Below are 21,797 nucleotides of genomic sequence, written 5' to 3' on the forward strand. Positions count from 1 at the left end.
AATGTCTTTAATTTTAATTTGAAGAACACTCTTTAGCTTTTGTTGTAAGGCAGGTCTTGTGATAAACTTCCTATGCTTATGCTTATCTGGGAAAGTCTTTTTCTCTTCATTCTTTAAGGACAGCTTTGCCAGGTAGAGTTTTCCTTTTTCTTTCTTTCAACACATTGGATATATTATCCTACTCTCTCCAAGCCTGCAAAATTTCTACTAAGAAATCCAGTGGTAGCCTTATTGAGATTCCCCGGTGTGTGATAAGTACCGTTAAAGAAGTTTTCATTTTATCACAAATGTAAAAGGATTAAATTTGCCAATCAAAAGACATAGAATGGCTAAATGGATGAAAAAACAAGATCCAACAATATTCTATCTAGAAAAGATTCATTATAGCTTTAAGGACACAGATAGGCGGGAAGTCAATGAGTGGAAAAAAATATTCCATGAAGATAGAAACTAAGAGGGAACAGGGATGGCCACACTTATATCAGACAAAATAGATTTTAAATAAAAACTGTCATAAAGAGACAAAGACATCATATAATGAAAAATAAAGCATCATGAAAAGTATACAAGGGCTGTTCTTCCTCCACTTCCTCCCACAGCCCCTGATGTGGGGTCAGTGGACCAGACAGGCAGGGTGTTTTAGCAGACAGGCGCTCCCTGCACCCAGGCCAGGCCATGCTGTAGACCTGGTACATGGACAAATCCATGTATGACCTCAGGCAGTCCCATCACACCAAGCCAGCCGCCAGGTCAGCCTGGAGCAGATGCACCAGCTGGGGCTTCTTTCTAGAAGTTGGTTGCTGACAAACATGAGAATGATCCAGAATTAGAAAAATCTGGAGAGCAGCTACTCCTAGATGGACATAATAGCCATATAAAAAGATAAACAACTAAATCACAAAGGAAAGATTAAGATGTTCTGGATAAGGAGATTTCTACATCTTGGGTGGCAGTGGCTACTTTGATGGGAGAGATAAAAAGGACAAGTGGATTCACATTTCCATGTTAAAAGGAGACATGATAACTCTTCCTGCAGAAATTTATCACCGCTTCATGCTGGAGGAAAAGAATTATGTGAAGTCCATTGGCTGTTTGCAGGAGAACCATTGTGGACAGTGTACAACCGGACAGCTGACCATTTCGAGGCTGGGGAGGGTGACCAATGTGGAAGTTTTGGCATAGAAAGTACAGTGGCACTCCCAGTGCCTACCTCACCATTCATTCACCCCTGTGAATGTCCTGAACATGATCACAGCAGAGAACCCATCCGTTCTCCTTGCTTTTATATTGTAGACTTGGGACTAGGTGAGTTTCCTTTGCAAGATTTGTTCAGAGTATGTTTTGATGAAAGGAGCTTTATTATAAAAGTGATTTTTATATAGAAGCAACTGTGGGAATGATGTGGACCAATCATATTCATTTTACCCAATTCGAGATCAGCAGTCAGCAGCCTTGTGTTGGCACATGTATTGGATTTTAACCAGAATAAGAATCCTCTCTCCAAATGTAAGTGCTGAGCTGCTCCATTCAGACGTGGTTCTTTGACTGTAAGCAGATGTCAGTTGATGTCTGCCTGCCTTGTGAAAAGATATCATAGTAGATGACAGGACTGGGCAGAGAGAAAATACTTTTCTCCCAAAACTGTGTGGAGAGTGCTATTGGAAGTGAGTTCTCATATTAGTGGGATGATACTCAGAGTTACCTATATCACTTTCTTGTTCAAAATAAAGTAGTTGCCCTAATTTTATATAAAAAGTATATAACAACCTCAAAAATATACACAACATCAGGATACTTAAATACACAAAGTAAATATTTACAGAGCAGAAGAGAGAAGTAGATAGCTATACAACAATAGTACAGACTTTAATACCTCACTTTCAACAATTGATAGATATTCCAGACAGAAATTCAGTAAGAAAACTGAACTTCAATAAAACCATAAACCTAACAGACCTTACGGATGTAAACAGAATATCCCATCCTGCAGCAGCAAAGCATATATTACATGCAAGCACATGTGGAACATTTTCTAGCATAGATCATATGTTGGGCCACAAAAAAGTCTTAACAAATTGGGGTTGAAATCATATCAAGTATTCCTTCTCCTCACAATTGTGTGAAACTAGAAATCCGTAATAGGAAGAAAATCAGAAAATTCACAAACATGTGGAAATATTAAACAGCATGAATGTGAACACCCAAAAGGTTGAAGAATAAATCAAAAGAGAAATAGAAAACTCAAGAAAAATAATAATGGGGAAATACAACATATCAAAACTTTCAGGATACAGAAAAAGCAACTCTACTAGTGATAAATGCCCAAGTTAAGAAAAAAAAATCTCAAATAACCTAATTTTATACCCCAAGGAACTAGAAAAAGAAGAAACTGAGCCCCCCAATTGGCAAAAGGAAGACAATAATAAAGTTTAGAGTAGAAATCAATAAAATGGAGATGAAGAAAACAAATAGAATCGAAAAAACTTAGTTGATTAAAAAAAATTAACAAGCCTTTAGCTATACTAAGAAAAAAAAAGATTCAATAAAAATATAAATGAAAGAAGAGACATTATAATTTTACTCAATGGTGAATAGCTGAAGGCTTTTCCTTTAAGATCAGGAACAAGATAAGGATGTCCACTCTCCCCATTTCTACTCATTATGCCACTGGAAATCCTAGTCAATTAGGTAAGGAGAAAGAAATAGAAGGCATCTGAGTCAGAAAGGAAGCAGTAAAGTTGTTTGTCTACAGATGACATGATTTTATATAGAAAACCTTATAGACTCCACCAAAAACAAAACAAAACAACAAAAACCTGTTAGAAATAATAAACCAATTCAGTGAAGTAGTAGGATACAAAACCAACATACAAAAATTAGTTGCATTTCTATACAGTAATAATGAACTATCCAAAGGTGAAACTAACAGAACAATCCCATTAATACTAACATGAAAAAGAATGAAATACATAGAATTAAATTTAAGCAAGTAGGTGAAAGATTGTACACTGAAAACTGGAAAATGATTATGAAAGATTGAAGAAGACACAAATGAATGGAAAGATATTCTATGTTCATGGATCAGAATAATTAATATTGTTAAAATGTCCACAATACCCAAAGTGAAGTACAGAGTCAATGTGATCCCTATCAAAATGCCAGTGGCATTTTTTCATGGAAATAGGAAAAAATCATAAGATTCATGTGGAACCCCAAAAGATCCAGAATAGTCAAAGCAATCTTGAACAGAAGAGCGAAGCTGATGCCATCCCACTGCCTGATTTTAAGATACTGCGAAGTTACAGTGCGTTCCTAGCATGAATGCAGACATACAGACCAATGGAACTATCAGCCCAGAAGTAAGACCATGCAAATATTTATCTGATCTTTGACATAATATATGTATAAAATACATAAATATTTAGATGCAGAGAATAGAATGGTGGTCACCAGGGGCTGGAGTGAAGGGGATACAGGGAGGTGTTGTTCAAAGGGTTCACAGTTTCAGATGTTCATGATAAATAAGAGGAATAATATACAGCACAGGAACGACAGTTAATACTGTATTGTATATTTCAAATTCTCTAAAAAGTAAAAAAAGTGTTCTCACCACAAAAGAAAGGTAAATATGTCAGGAGATCAGGAGATGGGTAGTATTAGCTTGATTGCGGTGATCATTTCACAAGTACGTGTATATCCAAACATGTTGAATATCTTAAATATACGTAACCTCTATTTGTCAGTCATACCTCAGTAAAGCAGGGGGAAATACAAAAGCTGTGACACTAGCCCTTTCCTGACAATTTTGAGTAGAGTAGTGGGTCTTCCATGACTACCACTGAATCATAATAAGGGAATAAGGCTTTAGAGCTGCCAAATGCTGAATAAGGTGTATAATATTTTAATGAATGAGCAGTTATTTTAAGACCATAAATGTTTGATCACTATAGTATGCCGGTGATGATTCATATCAGCTCTTTTGTCCAACCTTGGGGTGATATTTACTTAAATAACACAACTCTTGGAGGTTTATAGGAATATATTCATTGCTGTTTCTAGGTAAATTAACAGAACCTAAGAAAGTTTAAGTGAATGCCCCAAGGTCACAAAGGTAATAATTGAGAGATTTTTAAAACTAGAAATCCTAACTCCCCAATCAACCATTTGCCACTTCATAGAATGTCATGCGGGTAAAGTCAACCTCATACTCTGCACCTCTATAAAGTGACATTTAGGATACACTCAACAACTGAATAGGTTATTTTTATTGCTGTTTTAATGCTTAGTCAACAAGATGAAATTACAATGACTCCTGTCTAATCCGAGTGTGTTGTATTTATTATTTTATGTATGCTTCTGTTAAGCATATACAAAAAAGCTGGATTTGCTTTCAGTTAATTCGTATAAACTGGGTTAATCTTTTTGAGCAGGGATTATGTGGCTCTTGTATGACATGCAATAGAAGACAATTAATTATGAAGCATAATGGCATTATGTCATTCATGTTTTTCCTTTATTTTTCCCTTATCTTTCCCATCTCTGTCCAAATTTCTCCCCTTCCTCATTTTTACTGTTCTCTTGGGTGTTAAAGGGATGTGGTCGTGTATTATGATATGTATTTTTCTGTTGTTTGATGCTGAAATTAATGTGTTTTGATATTGAATTCCCAATGAGGCATTTTACAGATCACCCTATTACTTTTTATTCTCTTCATGAGAATTAAGTGAAAGGACTAGCCTCGTCCACATTATTAACTACTGGGAGGAATCACTGACAGCTTCTTATAGTAGAAAAACCAACTTCTTAAGAGTTAGAGTATGGCTTGTCTCAGGACATATGTGATCTGCCCTGCCTGTGTCTTACAACCTAGTAATGTGACCCTGGCACTATCTATATATCCCTCACCCTGAAGGGATTGTGATTGGTTTGGCCAGGATTCTTCAGCTTAGGTAGTGACCCCTTTATAGCTCGATTCTTGAGTAGCTCAGGTAATGGCCCCTTTCATAGGTCCAGAGCCTACTATCAAAACTTAGTGTCCCAGTGACCTTGAGTTTGGGACATGTTATTGATAGAGCTTTGATTTGCTTCAAATGACCACTTCTCTTCACATGACTCTGGATATATATACCCTGACTTTAGTCTCAGGGAGGGAAATCTTCATTTATTTAAAATAATGATGGTGTTCCTAATTCTCTTGGCATCGATGGTTCAGGGGGTAGGTGTATGTAACTCAGCTCTGTCCAGTGGAGATGGGGAAAGACTGCTGAGGAATTCTGGAGAAGTTGTGGATCTGGATTTGAAGTCTGTATCTGTCACAGCCAGGTAACCAGCATGAAGGCCAAGCTGACACTGAGGAAAATAGAGATATTTTTTAAAAGACAGCCTTTGGTAGCATCACTGATATATTCAACCAGCGGAAAAACATATGCAACTAATGCTCTTCCTATTATGTGATATAATGTATTTCTGTGTTGTTGAGACCAAGCAGATTCTGGTTTTGCTATTGCACACTGCTGAACGCAGCTCACTCACCTAATGCATGCTAGAAATCTGACAATACTAGGCTATGCCACAGTAAGAAATAAGCCCCAATATGTCAATCACTGCATACAATAAAGCTCATTTCTTGATTTGACTCATCACATGTGGACCAGAGAGCTTTTCTCTACCTTGTTGTTATGTCACCTGGGACACACGACCTTCAAGGTTGCTTTGTAAGAGGACGAGTGAGTTGGAGGTTCAGTAGGATGCTTTTAAGGACTAAGCCTGAAGGAGGCTTGCTTTGCTTCCACTGACATTCCACTGGACAGAATTCAATACAACTACAGAGGAGGCTGGATGATTTGGTGCTTGGAGTTCCCACAAAGAGGATTGATATAGTGACGTACAGTATTGTGCCTACCATGGGAAATAGATTGTTAAATGGCTCAAAGTATATCAGAACATGAAACAACGTTTTAAGGTTTTCCAGAGAAAACCAGTAAGGGCTGTGTGTGAGTGTGTGTGGGTGTGTGTGTAAAAGTCTATATTTATCTACCTATGTATGTATGTATCTACCTATGTATCTATCTATCATCTATCAATCTATCCATCATCTACCTATATATCTATTGATCTATCTACCTACCTACATACCTATCATGTATCTAGAGAGATCTAGAGAAAGAGAGAGCCAGGGAGAAACAGAGAAGATGAAAGAGAGAGGTTGAGAAAGATTTAAGGAACTGGCTCCTGATATTGTGGAGGCTGGCAAGTCTGAACTCTGGAGGCCCAGGAAAGAGCCAATGTTGCAGACCGAGTCTGAGGATAGTCTGGATGCAAAATTGCCCCTCTCCTCCTTGAGGGACCTCAGTCTTTATCTCTTAAGGCTTTCAACTGATTAGATGGGTTCCAATCACGTTATGGAGGGTAATCTGATTTACTCAGTTTACTTATTTAGATGCTAACCTCATCACAAAATACCTTCACAATGTCCCCTGGTGTTTGACATCTGGTATAAAATGATGTTTGACTAAACATTTGGGTACCATGGCCTATATAGCCAAGTTAATACATAAAATTTACCAGTGATAACGCTTAAAATTAGCTATGCACACCTAGAAACCACAGATTCACTTATTTTTATGAATCTACCACTATCATTTCCAGTGATAACTATCTGACTCTGCTTGTGAAATAGTGATGTAATGTGTCCTGATACCCTCCAAAACTGGTGTTACTGATCCAACTATTCAGTTTCACAGGATTGGAAACCTAATGGCTAGATTCTTCAACACTAATCTCTGTTGTAGAAATAGTTATTTTAAATTAGGGTTTCTTTTTTTAAGATTTATTTATTTGAGAGAGAGAGAATGAGGGAGGGGCAAAGGGAGGGGAGAAGGAGAATCTTAAGCAGACTCCCTGCTGCTTACAGAGCCCATGTGGGGCTTGGTCACACAACCCTGGGATCATGACTTGAGCTCAAATCAAGAGCTGGAGGCTTAACACACTGAGTCACCCAGGAGCCCCTAAATTAGGGGGTTTTGATGATCAGTCTGGTGCAGACATGGAATAACAACACAAAGAGAGAAATAAAAGTGAGATAGATGATACCTTCAGGTCCTAGGAGAGGGCAGCACAGTGTACTCCTCAGAGGGACATGCGGAGGGAGCTTCAAGGGAGCAGGCTTATCCAAGCTGGTGTAGGGGAAAGAGAGAGACAGAGCCTGTGGGCAAGTGCCTTCCCTGGGAGTCAGAATGAAGAACTTAAGCAGAAGGCATGAAGGGATTTTCCTGGTGCATTTAAATGTCACTAGATCACAGTTAGAGGAGGGCAGGAAGAGGGACTTGTGGCAAGAACCAGCCTTACCACACTGCTGCACCTGATAACCCAGGCAGGGTGCTCACAGCCTTCTTGTGGAAATCAAGGCTTCAGGAAAACATGACAGTTAAAAAATCCACAATACATAATCATATATTAAAACTCACCAGAGAAAGCTTTATAACTCAATACCGCTGTTGGGACTTTAAGAATTATCAAAGCAGAAACAAGCCATCAAACATTTATTTGACTAGTCCACTTATTCAATGTGAAACAGGGACACCTTTTTTTGTATATAAGACTAGCTCAGCTCTGTGATTGGTTGACTATGAACCAGGCGGAGGAGTTAGATAATCTTAAAAAGTTATAGTTGGTAAATCACCCTGATTCAAACATCTGGAGCTTCTTATATGTGGTGTTATAGCATCCCTTGCCCCTGGCACCACTGTCAGACCTAATTCATCATTACTTCCTCTTTTCCATGATTTCCAGTGATCAAATGCCAGTAGCTTTTCTTGGATCCTATCCTTATGTCAACTTTCCTAATTTCAAAACATTTTCACAGCACAATATGGTTTCCAAGTTTGTGCCCTTAAATTCTTTTCCTTGTGTGGGTATCATAGAAATATGCATATGCTGAAATTTTATGTAAAGGCAGCACATGATTAGGGAGAAATTACTGTACTTATTTATAGGAAAAATTCAAAATAGATCATTTGAATATATAAAAAATTTTTTAAAATTTGCACACTTATTACACATAAGTCTTTTTCTATGCATAGGTTTGGGGGTTTTGCTTAATTATACTCAAAAAATGACATATCTGCTATGTATTCTTAATAGTAAGTCATAAGAAAGCCCATATTTTATAATTTTTTTATATAAAAATTGAATGCTTAAGAAAAAAGAAAAGAAACAAATTGAGAGTTTTGGAGATATGGTCAAACGAGATTGAGTTTATCATTAAATATACTCTAATAATATAACAGGGAAGTCTTATATGTTTCCTGTATTATTGTATGATATTCCATAATATTCCATATTTAATTGCCTGGGAATGTTAGTCTTTACTTTCCCCCCCCTGTTTTCTATGTTACTCTATAAACTTTACAGCTATTTTTAAAACTGTATGATATTCTAGAGTGGATGTGATCAATTAGATTAATCAGTTTTATGTTATTGATCACTTGATCTTTGTCTTTTATTAAATAACAAACAATTGTGAGATGACATTTTCATATAAAATATTTTGTGTTTTTATATCATTTCTTTGATTATATTCACAGAAAATATATCAATTGATAAATGATTACAATCAAAAAAATTTAAACCTATTTTGGTTTAATTAGTCTCATGTAATCATTTTTTTTTAAATTTTCTTTCACCAGAAATAAATGTCAGTGTGGGTGGTAGAAAAATGTCCCAGTTATCCACAATCCCCTTGCAAGGTGACCCTGAAGCTCCTCCCATTAAGAAGTAGGTAGGCCCTACTTTCCCATTCACTGAAAGAGTTTATCATGTGACTTGCTAAGGCCAATAAAATGTAGAAAAAATGATGTATTTGTTCTGAAATTAGATTTCACGCAGCCCTGCTTGCCTCTGTCCTCCCTTAAAATCCTGTCGCCACCACAATAATAAGCTTGAGCTTGCCTGATGGTCAGTGAGAGGCCAGGTAGACTCAGTTTACCCCTGAGTTCATTGAAGACCAGCCTAGAGCTAGTCAATCAAACTTACATGTAAGGGAGCCCAGCCCAGCTCAGTAGAACTGCTTCCTTGACTTGCAGTTGTGTCAAAGAGCCAAGTTATTTTCAGAACTGCCCAGATAACCCACAAATGGCAAGCAAAAGTAAACATTTCTTGTTACACCCCACTGAAGCTTTGTGAGTGTTTTCCTCAGTAGCATTATTATGGCAATAGATAGTGTCCAATTTATTACATTCTCACCAGCAAAGGATATTTTATTTATTAATTTTTTAGACAAAAAATGTAATCTATCTTCCAAAATTCTGACTCAAGTCCTCAGGCATAAGTACAAGTTTGGAGCAACTGAACAAAGCCATACGCTATGGAGGCTACTGCATATGTGTTTAAAATTTTTATTGTGTAAAACCGATGGTAGGCACCACCTGAAAAATAAATACAGTGCCTACAAGTAAGAAACCTTTATCCTTAATCTGAAGGATATAGCTCATCATTAATTTGTTGTTTAGATTTTGTAATATAAGGTCATTAGAGAAAAGAGAGTGATGCAAATATAATAAACACACACATTAGCTAACTTTTGGTGAAATTTCAATTTAATTTGGCTTGGATGGTGATTCTGGATTTAGGTAATATTCTGATACTTTCATTTTTAAAAATGTTCATGGTAGACTAGCAAATAGGTTTTAAGTGCTAAAAAAATGCAGTCATGTATTAAAACAAGGATGTAAAGCAGAAAAAAATATATGCTTTTTTTCCTCCTGAATTTTTGCATTATGAGAATGCAGACTACTTCAGCACCAAATGTGAAACAAGATGTGTCAGTGTCTATGCTCAGGAAAGTAACTAAAATAATGCCTTGCATTTATTAATAGAATGCCAGCTGTGTTTAAAACAGAGGTAGAGGTAGTAGAGCACAAGCTCATTTTTGTCAGGATATATATTTTAAATATATCTGCCATTTTAGTACTGGGGAATTAAAATTGTCAGGTTCGTGCTAAATGTGGGTTAGCCTATATATTGGCAAACTAGTGAACAAAGAAGAAAAAAATAGTCACGGAAAGTGATACCCTTGCTGTTAATGAAGAGCAGTAAGACAGGAGGATTACAAAACCGGGACATGTCTAGTAAGGTAATATCCAGAAAAGGGCCTCCAAAATAATAACTGTTAAGAAAATTTGAAGTCTGTAAATAAGCGAGAAAGTACAACTGAGAATAAGGAGGATAAAAAATGAGTTAAGCTCATGTGCCAAACACATTACTTGAGGTCTCTACTTTTAGCATCACTTCCTCTATTTAACCCATGGACCCCTACCATGCCCTGTGGTTTCAAAGCCCTCCTCACATGACTCTATGATAGATCATCTTTCCAGAGTGTCCCCCAAACACAGGCTTACATGCCCGTCTCCTTCACAAGATGGCAAAATCTCTGGGTCAGCGCTCTTCTATGAACCGATTCTGCATCCTTGATTCCTTACATGGTACTTGATTCATTGGGAGGTGCTCAATAATTTTCTTTTTTGAGTGGATGAATAACATCTAGGTAGACAAACAGAAGTGGTGATCCTAAGCCCTAGGGTGCCACGACACAGCAAAAAGAAAGCAAGCCATGATAGTGTTTGAGGTTCCTGTGCTGACTAAAGTTTCAGACGAGGTGGGTTAGGGATCCAGGCACAGCAGAAGGAACAAATGAGTCAACAGAGCCCAGGAAATACTGAAGCACAACTTGACATAATAAATAATCCCTACTTAGGAGTACGTGGACTCAAGAGCACCACCAACCTAGAAGTTAGAGAGGAGATGGGACAAATGATTGTACACGACTGAAAGGACTGAGTGAACACAACACATCCGAGTAATTTAATACCTTGTTATATTGATTTCTCTCTATCCAATTAAGTTTTATAAAGAAGATTAATTTTATGGTAAAGGCTTTTTAGTAGATTGTTGCCACTGTAGTCTCTTGATTATGTAAAGTTGTGTGCTATGCTAATTTAGCTCATTCTTCTTCTTCTTTTTTTTTTTTTTTAAGGTTAACTTAGCTTCTTAAACTTAGTACAATGCCTATTGCTCACCAGGCTTATCTTTATTCCTTTTAGAATGACAATGGGTCATTAGAAATACAACTTCCCATCTAGTTCCAGAAGTCTCCTTCTGTCTTTGGCAAAACAACCTACACAAGTTGTACACAGACCTCCAGTCCTCTGAGGGGGGACCTCTCATTGACCTCTGTTCCCTGAACAACTTGGAATAAATGTTTGGTTCTCAGGCCTAGCCTTCCTGTTTACTGAGATTTCATTACAAAACATGAGTTTGGTTTCATCACCAGATCCATTTTGTGGGGGAAGTTAAAGGCAGGCAGGAGGTCAAAGGCTTGAGACTGCCTTTGGACTGGTTTGCCCGACCCAGCCAAGATGGTGTAGACTGTGCTATCCTGAAACCTTAGGAGAAGGGAGTGTGAGGAACCTTAGTGTAAGGTCACCAGGGTGGATGATAAATGTGCAGTTGGGCATCTCTAAGAACCACACAGCCTTGTTTCATACTACTAGGCTGATGATGACATCTAGGTTATGTCAACATGAACTGCTTCGGCACAGGGCGGGCTGTTTTCCAGTTGTGTTTTAAGCCATGATTTTGTTGGTTTATTTGTGTTGTTTCATTTTGTTTTCCAGGGCCAGGCTTTTCATCGTTTGATCAATTCATGGAAATTTGGGAACATATAGCTGGTCATTTGGTTGAAGAACAAAAATGCACATAAGCAAATTAGAAAACAATGTATAACCTTGTATAATATGGATCTTGAGTAGTGCTGCAGCGGGAGTAATCAGGAGAGGCTTCAGAGTGAGGTGATATTTTATCCTCTTTCACACAACAAGATACACATTTGGATGAGAAAGGAAAGTCATTTTTGAGGATTTAGGCACAATTGTAGTCAGATCACAAGACAAAACAAATACACCGGGAAAATATTGACATGTATGAATACAAAGGAGTTAATATCCTTACTACATAATAATGCTTAAATATTAGTACACAAAAAAGATAAATAAACCAGTAGAAAAAGAGAAGAGATAACAAAATCTCAAGTGAAAAAATACAAATGGATCCTTAAGTACATAAAAAGATCTTCAACATTCTCTCAATTAAACAAGTTACACCTCAAGAGGGTGACGTATCACTTTTGTACATAAGATTCAAATGATTGATAACACCACATGTTGACGAAGATTTGGGAATATAGGCACCCTCATACTTTATGAGTGGGGATGTAAATTAATAAAAACTTAAAATTCTTTATTCACGGACACTTTCTCAATGAGTTATACCCTAGCCACCCTGTTCAAAATTGTACTCTTTCGACTCCCCAACTCCAGGCAATTTTTGCCTTGAATGTACCACCATTAAACATAATATATAGTGCATTTACTGAACATTTGTTTCAAAAGATCTTTCTCCTCGCAATATATTGTGTATTTCAGAAGCCTAGATATATTTTAGTCTGAGTCACTGATAAAACCTAAGTATCTAAAACCATGACTGACACACACAACATATTCAGTATTTGCTAAATGAATAAAGAATGAAGGGATGGATGGATGAATAGTATGTACTGAATCTGTATTGTTCATATATTTTGACCCAGAAATTCCAATTTTAACAGGTTACCTTAAGAAAATCTTCAGTAAATGTGGAGGAATGTTACTACAGTGTTAATGAAAATAAAAAGAAATGAACGAGAAAAAGTCCACTAACAATAGATCGATTTAATAAATTGATACTGCATACCAAGGATTGCAATACATTATCAATGATTACATTTGTTGAAAAATCTCTTATAAATTAACAGATACGATATACTAATATTTTTTAGAGATTTAGAAGGACACACATCAGATAAAATTGGTCTATCTCATGTGTAAATATGGGTGCAATTTTACATTTTTCATTATCTACCTCCATATTATTTGAGTATTGTTTCCTAATAAGCCTGAATAACAAGAAATCAGTAAAGATACAACATTTTGACATAAATTAAAATGCCAGAAAATATATAGCTTTGTTAGGAAGAAAACATTCTTGTTCCTCTTGTTCCTCTTTGTATTTTAGACATAACATACCTTTTACTATGATTGTGACACAACTTTCAGTTAATTTTGTAAAAATCTCATCACACCGTTTTGTAAAAATCTCATCACACCGTTTTAAAAATGATGAAACAAAACTATGGAAAAAAAACCTTATTGTAAGCAGAGGAGTATATGTCTGCCACTCTGAATTTCAAGTTTGTAAAATGAAATTAATAATGTCTTTATCAGAGGTTGTAAGAATAAAAGGAAATTTTCTTGTTTTTTTAATTTTTAAAAATATTTATTCATGAAAAACAGAGAGAGAAAGGCAGAGACAGAGAGAAGCAGGCTCCCTGCGGAGAGCCCGATACAGAACTTGATCCCAGGACCCAGAGATCACAACCTGAGTCAAAGGCAAATGCTCAACCACTGAGCCACCCAGGTGCCCCTAACAGGAAATTTTATTAAGAAATTTTACTAAATGCTTGCTGTATGGAGGCACTGAGGAGTAGTCCCCTTTCTACCTGCAGCCTGTCCCTTTTCTTTATAATTTTCCAACTGGGAAAATAAAGTTCAGCTTTGGAATTTTTGCCAGGAAACATCTCACACTACAACTGACCATATCAGATGCCTTAAAAAAGCATCTTTGTTCACTTCTAGGTCAAGTACTCATTTAGTCAACAATTATTTATGTGTCCTTGAATATGTCATTGGCCTGTGAAGCCATTGGGGATCTTAACATCTGACTCCTCTAGGGGTTGATAGTGAGGATAAACATAAACTTTAAAGAACATCAAATGTTTAATGTAGGGAAGCATTTAATAGCATGATTCTCCCCTTTCAGTGATAAATTAGAAGCCAGTTTGCAAGTGAAACATGAAAACAGAGAGGGAATCATGAACTTGGCTGGCAGGGACCCTGAATCCTTTGGCATACGCTTGCTGCTTTTATCCATTATCAGCCCAAGACACTCTCACACCAACTGCATGGAGATAAAAGGCTGAATATCTTATTACCAGTTCCCTTGAGCCCCGTGGCCAAATCCTTTTGTGATTTCAGCTTAATTACCTCGAAAGAGGTGCATCAGTTTTATGAGGTTACGAATAAAAAGAAGATTTAGATCTTCCCTTGTGTGAAACTGGTCTATAGATTGAATTCTAAACAATTGTCACTGCTCCAGCTTTGTGAAAGGCAAGTAAATCATTTCTTTAAAGGAGTACTCAGTGCCAAGTGATCCTGATCTCCCAATTGGCATTAAATAATGGTGATAACAAGAGTAATAATGGTAATGGTAATAATACAAAATAAAAAAAATAAATAAAGTTGCTCATGCAACTCTTAAGGTGCTTATAATTTCTATTAAGTACAAAACTTTTTGTTGTTGTTTTTCTTATCACCCTTCAGGATTTTAACAGATTAGACCCCCTCACATTTAAATTTTAACCTTGAAAATGTCATATTTCAGCATGAAGTTTGACCACAGTGCTTAAGTTACTTTAGAACACTCGGTAGGCCACACTTTTTAAATCAGTGCTACTATCCTTAGAGCAAATTTAACAGCATTCAGTGTGTTTAGCTGTAAATTATGGTGGAATCCTGGGTATGCCCTCTCAGCCAAGCAGCAGACTGGGTGGATTGCCTGTGTAGGGTAGGTATTCTCTGAACGCCCTTTTCAACTTCACAAAAGACAAATATGGTTTCTCCTTATTATAGAAAGTCAAAAAAACAAAAACAAAAACAAACAAACAAAAAAACAACAAAAAAAGAAAGTCAAATAAATTGCCTGCTATTAGTTTTATATGAGTGTTTCTATAAGATATTTAGCAGTTAGCTGTCCTTAAAAACAATGGAAATGATCTAGTAGAAGAAGTTGAGAGTTTGCAATGTGAGTTTAGGAAATAATAACATTAGTTAGTAATAATGTCCACAGGGTATCTTAGTTGGCTCACATGTTGTTGAAGACAAATGAACCAGAGACCAAAACTTGATTCTTCACTGAGCTAGCTACTTAAAGCAAAAATAAACTCCTTTTTACAATAACTTTTCAGTTAAATAGATGTTGGAAAATAAGGTGATTAATAGGATTTTCCCTTTCTTCCATTAACTCACCTATGCTGTGAGACTGCGAAGACAAGTATGATCTTGTTAAGGACAGACATAGGGAGCTTTTAATGTTAATTGAATTCTTTGCTGTTAGTTCTGTGTGTTTGATCCTCTGTACCTCGTAGCAGTTTCTCTGCTTTTAAACTTATCTGTCCTCACCATAAAATTAAGCATTTATTGTATATGGCCTTCCTCTACAATATTTTAGGAACTCATATGTGTATCCATTAAAAAAAATCCACCATCCTTCAAAGGTGAAAATTGAAAAAGAAAGAAACAAATATTTATAAAGAAGTGTAAACCTATTCATCACTTAGGTTCAGTGAATTTTAACGTACTTAAATACATCTCTGAAACCACATAATGCTATCCCACCGCACAAAATACTGTATCTCACACATTTATCAAGGTTCCATTAAACATACGTAAATCTGTCCCCACAGGCTTCTCGATTTCTTGAAAGCAGAGGTGTTGAGTTTTTATTGGATACTCCTCTGATGTCTAGATAATGTCACACTAGTTACTTATTAAGAAAATAGCTAATTGAATATATATTAATATATATGCAGCTTTTTAATATATAACTTGACAATAGACCAGAACAAATATATTACCAAAATTTTTGAGTGAGATTCTGTATTTTTTTATGTTAGCTAGAATAACAGAAGAAAAACCTAAATCTGCCCCCTGACTCCCACATCGAATTCAGAGCAGTGCCTGAAACAACAGGGTTTTTAGAAAAGAAATATAACTAAGAAAGGAGGAGGCTGTGAAAACGGCCAATAGGGACTATATACTATATTTGTTTAATCCAAGTCCAAGTAATTAGTGGTAAAAAATAAGACTCAAATTGTCTCTAATTTAATAGCATAGATATTAAATTAAAAGAAGACAGGGAGATTTTGAGTGAAGAGTGTTCCAACAGACTATTCTTGGCTCCCTCAGCTAATTAAAATGCTGAAATTAAAAAGTAGAGGTTTTTACAAGTTTATTTCTTCATTCCACAAATTTTATTGAGTACCTTCTTAGATGATAAAGATAAAATGCTCATTTAAAACACAGCATATCAGAAGGGAGGCTATGGGGGGGATGGGTGAAATAGGTGAAGGGGATTTAAAGTGCACTTATGATGAGCCCTGAGGAATGATGTGTAGTGTCGAATCACTGTGATACACCTGGAACTAATATAACCCTATATGTTAATTATACTAGAATTAAAGTGAACAAAACTTAATAATTTAAAAAATAAAGATAAGATGCCAATAAAACAGACATGATTCTTTTCCTTATGGAGTTTAAATAGAGTGGAGAGACAATTATTTAAAAATGTGTGAGTACGATTATCATGAAGTAATACAGGAAAGCTATGCATGAGTATAATGGGGTTTACTACCTTAGACTGGGGCCCAGAAAATGTCTTTGACAACTGAAATGTGTTGCAGCAAAGAAAGTGCTAGGCAGAGAGAACACATATTAATCTAGGGATAAGCCAGATATGTTTGAGGAATTAGAAAAAAAAAAGACAGTTCAGTTGACGTACAGAGCATGACTGCTATCAGATTCACATAAAAAAGGAGGCAGTCCACATCTTATCAAGTCTTGAGAGGTATTAAATGATTTTTAAATGCTATTATAATTGAATCGGGGAGACAAAGAAGATTTTCATGTTGTGTGTTTGTTTCTGGGGAGTTGACATGATCAATTTGTTGTTGAAATTCTTTTAGTTGCTGTCTGTAGAATATTTAGAGAGAAACAAGGGTCAGAGACTGGAAAGCCATTCCAGCAGCTCTGTCAAGAGACACTTCTAGTTTGGCCAATTAGTATGGCTAGTGGAGAGAGAGTGGTGAATTTAGACCTTTTCCCAAGTTAGAATTTATGTGAATTACAATATATTGAATATGGATTTTGAGAAAAGGAAGTACAAGGAAGATATCTCATATCTCTGCCTTGACCAACTGGGATTGTAGAATTGTCATTCAGAAAACCTTAGGAGACTGACCAATAACTTCCATTGGTAATGGAAGCAAACCAGTCTCAGGTTTGGATATATGGGGAGAAGTCTGTGAAACAACTAAATGAAGAAGTCAGGGGGGTATTTGGGTATGTGGGTACAGAGCTCTGAAGAAACACCTGAGCTGACAATATCAATGTAGGGTCTATCAGCAGACAGACAGCATTTAAATTCATGGAAGTTAATAATATGGTCTAAGAGGCAAGTGTAGAATAGTAGATGCAAAAGTGTATGAGTGCTTCCGTGGGTTAAGTGTCTGCCTTTGGCTCAGGTGATGATCTCAGGATCCTGGGATCAAGCCCTACATCAGGCTCCCTGCTTGGAGGAGAGTCTGCTTCTCTCTCTGCCCCTCCATCTAGCTCATGTTATCTCTCTCTCTCTCTCAAATAAATCAATAAAATCTTGGGATGCCTGGGTGGCTCAGTGGTTGAGCATCTGCCTTTAACTCAGGGTGTGATTCTGGGGTCCTGGGATCAAGTCCCACATCGGGCTCCCTGCATGGGGCCTCCTTCTCCCTCTGCCTGTGTCTCTGCACCACCCCCCTCTCTCTCTGTGTCTCCCATGAATAAATAAAATCTTTTTAAAAATTAATAAAATCATTTTAAAAATATTGCTTCCATAGATAGCAATATGGATATTCCTTGAACGTGCAAACCATTCTTTTTTGGCAAAACTTTATAGAAAGATTTATCTAAATTTAAAATAATAAGACACAATATTAGAAAATAAATTTAAAATAATAGTAAGAATTATAAAAATAATAATGTAATGATAGAACTCATTTCATTTATCTTAGAGAACCTATATTGTTGATGATCATTGAATAGCTTATGACATTCAGTTAAGTGAAAGAATCTTCAACCGTAATACTGTTTGCATCCAGACATCTTTTTCTTGGTTTTTAGTTTTAGGAATTGGAAAATCCATCAGGAATAACTACATGGCCCTGCTAGATAGTTTTGGAAAATTATGTAAAACAAAGTCTAAGAAACTATGGACAGGTTCCTCCTTAAAAGCATCAACATCACTCTTTCAACTACTAGGTCAGCGAGTGCATCACACTGAACACTGAAAGTGTGAAGGTTTCAGCATATGTAGTCGTGGAGAAAGGGTTCCTAAGGGATGAATCTGCATGAAACCTTAAAATTTGCAGATTCAGCTTTCAGATGTTCTAAGTGTCAAACCTGCCTCCTTCAAACAAAGGAACTTGTCATCATCAATAATATCACTGTTGCCGTAATCTCAATCTCAAATTCATGCATTCCGTTCCCTGACCATAATCTTTCATAGTTTCAACTCATTCACTCTACACCCCAACTCCAGCCACCACCCTTCAACTACTCCTTGAACACTCATCTATTGACTCAACGAGTTTAACCCTGACCTCACTGATGCTCTGCCCTCTTCCTCTTTCCCATTTATAATTCCATAGTCGGGCATTATACCTCCTCCCTTGCATAGAGCATCCACGCCATTGTTCTTTGCTTGCCTTTGTGATTTTCTCTTTACAAAGCCACAAACAGGATGAGATTCATACCTCTTACTACTGCACCTTTACATCTGATTCCATTAAGGAAAAGCACATAATCGTGCTGCTTGGCCTCATTTTACTTTCATGTCCTCAAATTGTAAGTGACACATCAAATCTGTCAGGCAATCATATGCTTTCGTAGACCAGTTGTTCGCTCATTCCACTAGATGTCTTTCACGCCTTCCCTTCACACTCCTAACACCTTCTCCTTCTCCTCGTCCTCAGCCCGAACCCTTGCTTCTCATCCTTAATGTGAAACAATCCTAAGAGAAGTCTTGCAAGCTCCCACCAGCTCATCTACCACCAATGCCTGAGTATTTATACTCCGCTTACCCATCTGTCATGGTAAACAAATGATTCATACTTGTACGTAGCTTCTACATTCTACGTACCTCATCCTCTCCTATTCAAGAACATAGTTTCATTAACTTTCTCCTTTCCTTCTGGATGATTATAATCAGCAAACATGCTGTAATTTCCCCTACCTAAAATGAATGAAATAAATGCATGAGTGAATGAATGAATACAAAATGCACTCAGGATCCCACCGTACATGCTAGCTATCCTCTCATCTCATTTCTTTCTTTCTTTTTTTTTTTTTCCTCCTTTTCTTTTTTTGTAGCAACACATCTCAGGAAAATTTATTCAACTTGATATCTCCAATTCATGCCCTTCTATTTTCTCAAAAATTTATTCTAGTACGACTTTCGTTCCTGTACATAAACAAAATGGGTTTTGTTGACGTCTTCAGTTAACCTCCACCTGGTTAAATACAATTATCAGCACCCAGTCCTCATCTTATCTGACCAACCAGCATCTTTTAATATAATCAAAGACTTCTTGATAATCTTTCTTCAGTTGGCTTCTAGCATACTATTATACCTTCCTCGGCTTTCCTCTCAATCTGGTCCTTTATTCCTCATTTCTTGTCGGGATCATTTACTAATTCCTCCCTTTTTAACCCTTACATCTTAGTATTGCACATCTTGTTGCTCAGTTCTTGGTTGTTTTTTCTTGCTACGCTCACTTCCTTGTTGATGCCATCCAACTCCATGGCTGAAATGTGTCAAACCTCTATCTTCAGCCTTCTCTAGGAAACTATTGTCATAAGTCCAACGGCCAACTAGTATCTCTACTGGGATGGTGATTAGAGATCTGAAACTCATCATATCCCAAACTACTACTGAATGTCCCCTCACCTGGGTTGCCAAATAAAACACATGATACGCACATATTTGAGTTTCAGAAAAACAAATCACTGTGGTCCAAGTTTGAAGTTACCATTATTTCTTACAGAATTAGTACAATAGTTTCCTGACTGGTTTCTCTGACCATATACTACCTCCTTCCCCCTTCCAGATAATTGTCAACACAGCAGTTAGAGTAAATGTTTTAAAATATAAGGCTAAAAAAAAATAAAATAAAAGGCTGATTTTTTTTTCCAGACTCCATGATAGCTCTCTACTTCATATAGTTCTTATAATGGCCTACACATCCCTATATGATCTGTCAGCCACCATGTTCCCTTCCTAATCTTATCCTCTACTATCTCCCTTTACCTCGTGCACTCCAGCTATATTGGCCTTCTTGGTTGTTCTCACACATAACAGAAATGTTCTCACCTTTGTAACTTTGTCTTGGTTATTTCCTCAGCCTGAAACATTCTTCTTCAGGTGGATATAGAGCTAAAACTTTCATTTAAGGTTTTCCCCTCTCAAATGTTATTTTTTCAATGAGATCTGCTCTGACAATTGCATTTAAAATTACACATATTTCTAGTCCCTCATGCTGTATCACTATTAACTTGCTTGCTCTTTTTTCTTTTTAAACAAAAGCACTCATCATCTTACAATTGATTACATAATATATGCATTTATTATATTCATTCTGAGCATTAGAGTAGTTTTTGGCACATCAAATGTGTTCAGTTATTTGTTAAATGAATAAATGAAAAATTGAATTTTACAGGACCTTGATTCTTATGATTGTGATCCCAAAGGCATTCTCTAATTATAAAATTTTGTGAAAGAATGTGGTAAAGCTTTCAAATTTAGATACAATTTTTAAACAAAACATGGTGCACATCAATCGGGTTTTTATTAAAAATACTTTTTTATTTAAAAAGTTGAAAAATAACAAGAGGTTCATAGTACTGATAAAGATAAAGATATATCATTCAAATGCAATGCTCATAAAAAAAGATAGATAAAATTCATATTAGTGCTGGGAAACGTGTAAAGGTAAACACAGCATGAAGGAAAATACCCACATGAAGTGAAAATATTTTGCCACAGCTCATCTTACTCTGGTAAATGCATCTCAGATAAAATGAGATGCATTTATATATATATATTTTTTAATTCAACTAGCCAACGTATAGTGCATCATTAGTTTCAAGTGTAGAGTTCAACAATTCTATCAATTGTGTAAAACACCCAGTGCTCATCACATCATGAGCCCTCCTTAATGCCAGTGACCCCATCCTCCCTGCCAACTCCCCTCCAGCAACCCTCAGTGTGTTTCCTAGAGTCAAGAGTCTCTCATGGTTTTTCGCCCTCTGATGGCTTCCTCTTCAATTTTCCCTCCTTTACCCTGTGACCCTCTATGCTGTGTCTTCTAGTCCACATATGAGTGAAACTGTATGATAATTGTCTTTCTCTGTTTGACTTACTTCACTCATCATAATACCCTCCAGTTCCATCCATGTCCCTATAAATGGTAAATATTCATCCTTTCTAATGGCTGAGTTATATTCCATTGTATATATAGACCACATCCTCTTTATCCATTTATCTGTTGATGGACATCGAGGCTCTTTCCATGGTTTCGCTATTGTGGACATTTTGCTATAAGCATCAGGGTGCAGGTGCCCCTTCAGATCAATACATCTGTATCGTCGGGGTAAATACCCTAGTGCAGGTGCTGAGCCATAGGATAGCTCTATTTTTAACTTCTTGGGGAACCTCCATACCACTCTCCAGAGTGGCTGTACCAGATTGCATTCCCCCCCACAGTGTAAGAGGGTTCCCCTTTTCTGTATCCTCACCAATATCTGTTGTTTCCTGACTTGTTAATTTTAGCCATT

General features: G+C 36.7%; 1 pseudogene; it reads left to right on the plus strand.

The window, feature by feature from the left end:
* Window positions 1-675: 675 nt before the first annotated feature.
* Window positions 676-21,797, plus strand: part of LOC121471550 — a 71,904-nt pseudogene continuing 50,782 nt past the window's right edge.

This window comes from Vulpes lagopus, chromosome 11 (genome assembly GCF_018345385.1).
Source record: "Vulpes lagopus strain Blue_001 chromosome 11, ASM1834538v1, whole genome shotgun sequence".
NCBI classification, from domain to species: domain Eukaryota; kingdom Metazoa; phylum Chordata; class Mammalia; order Carnivora; family Canidae; genus Vulpes; species Vulpes lagopus.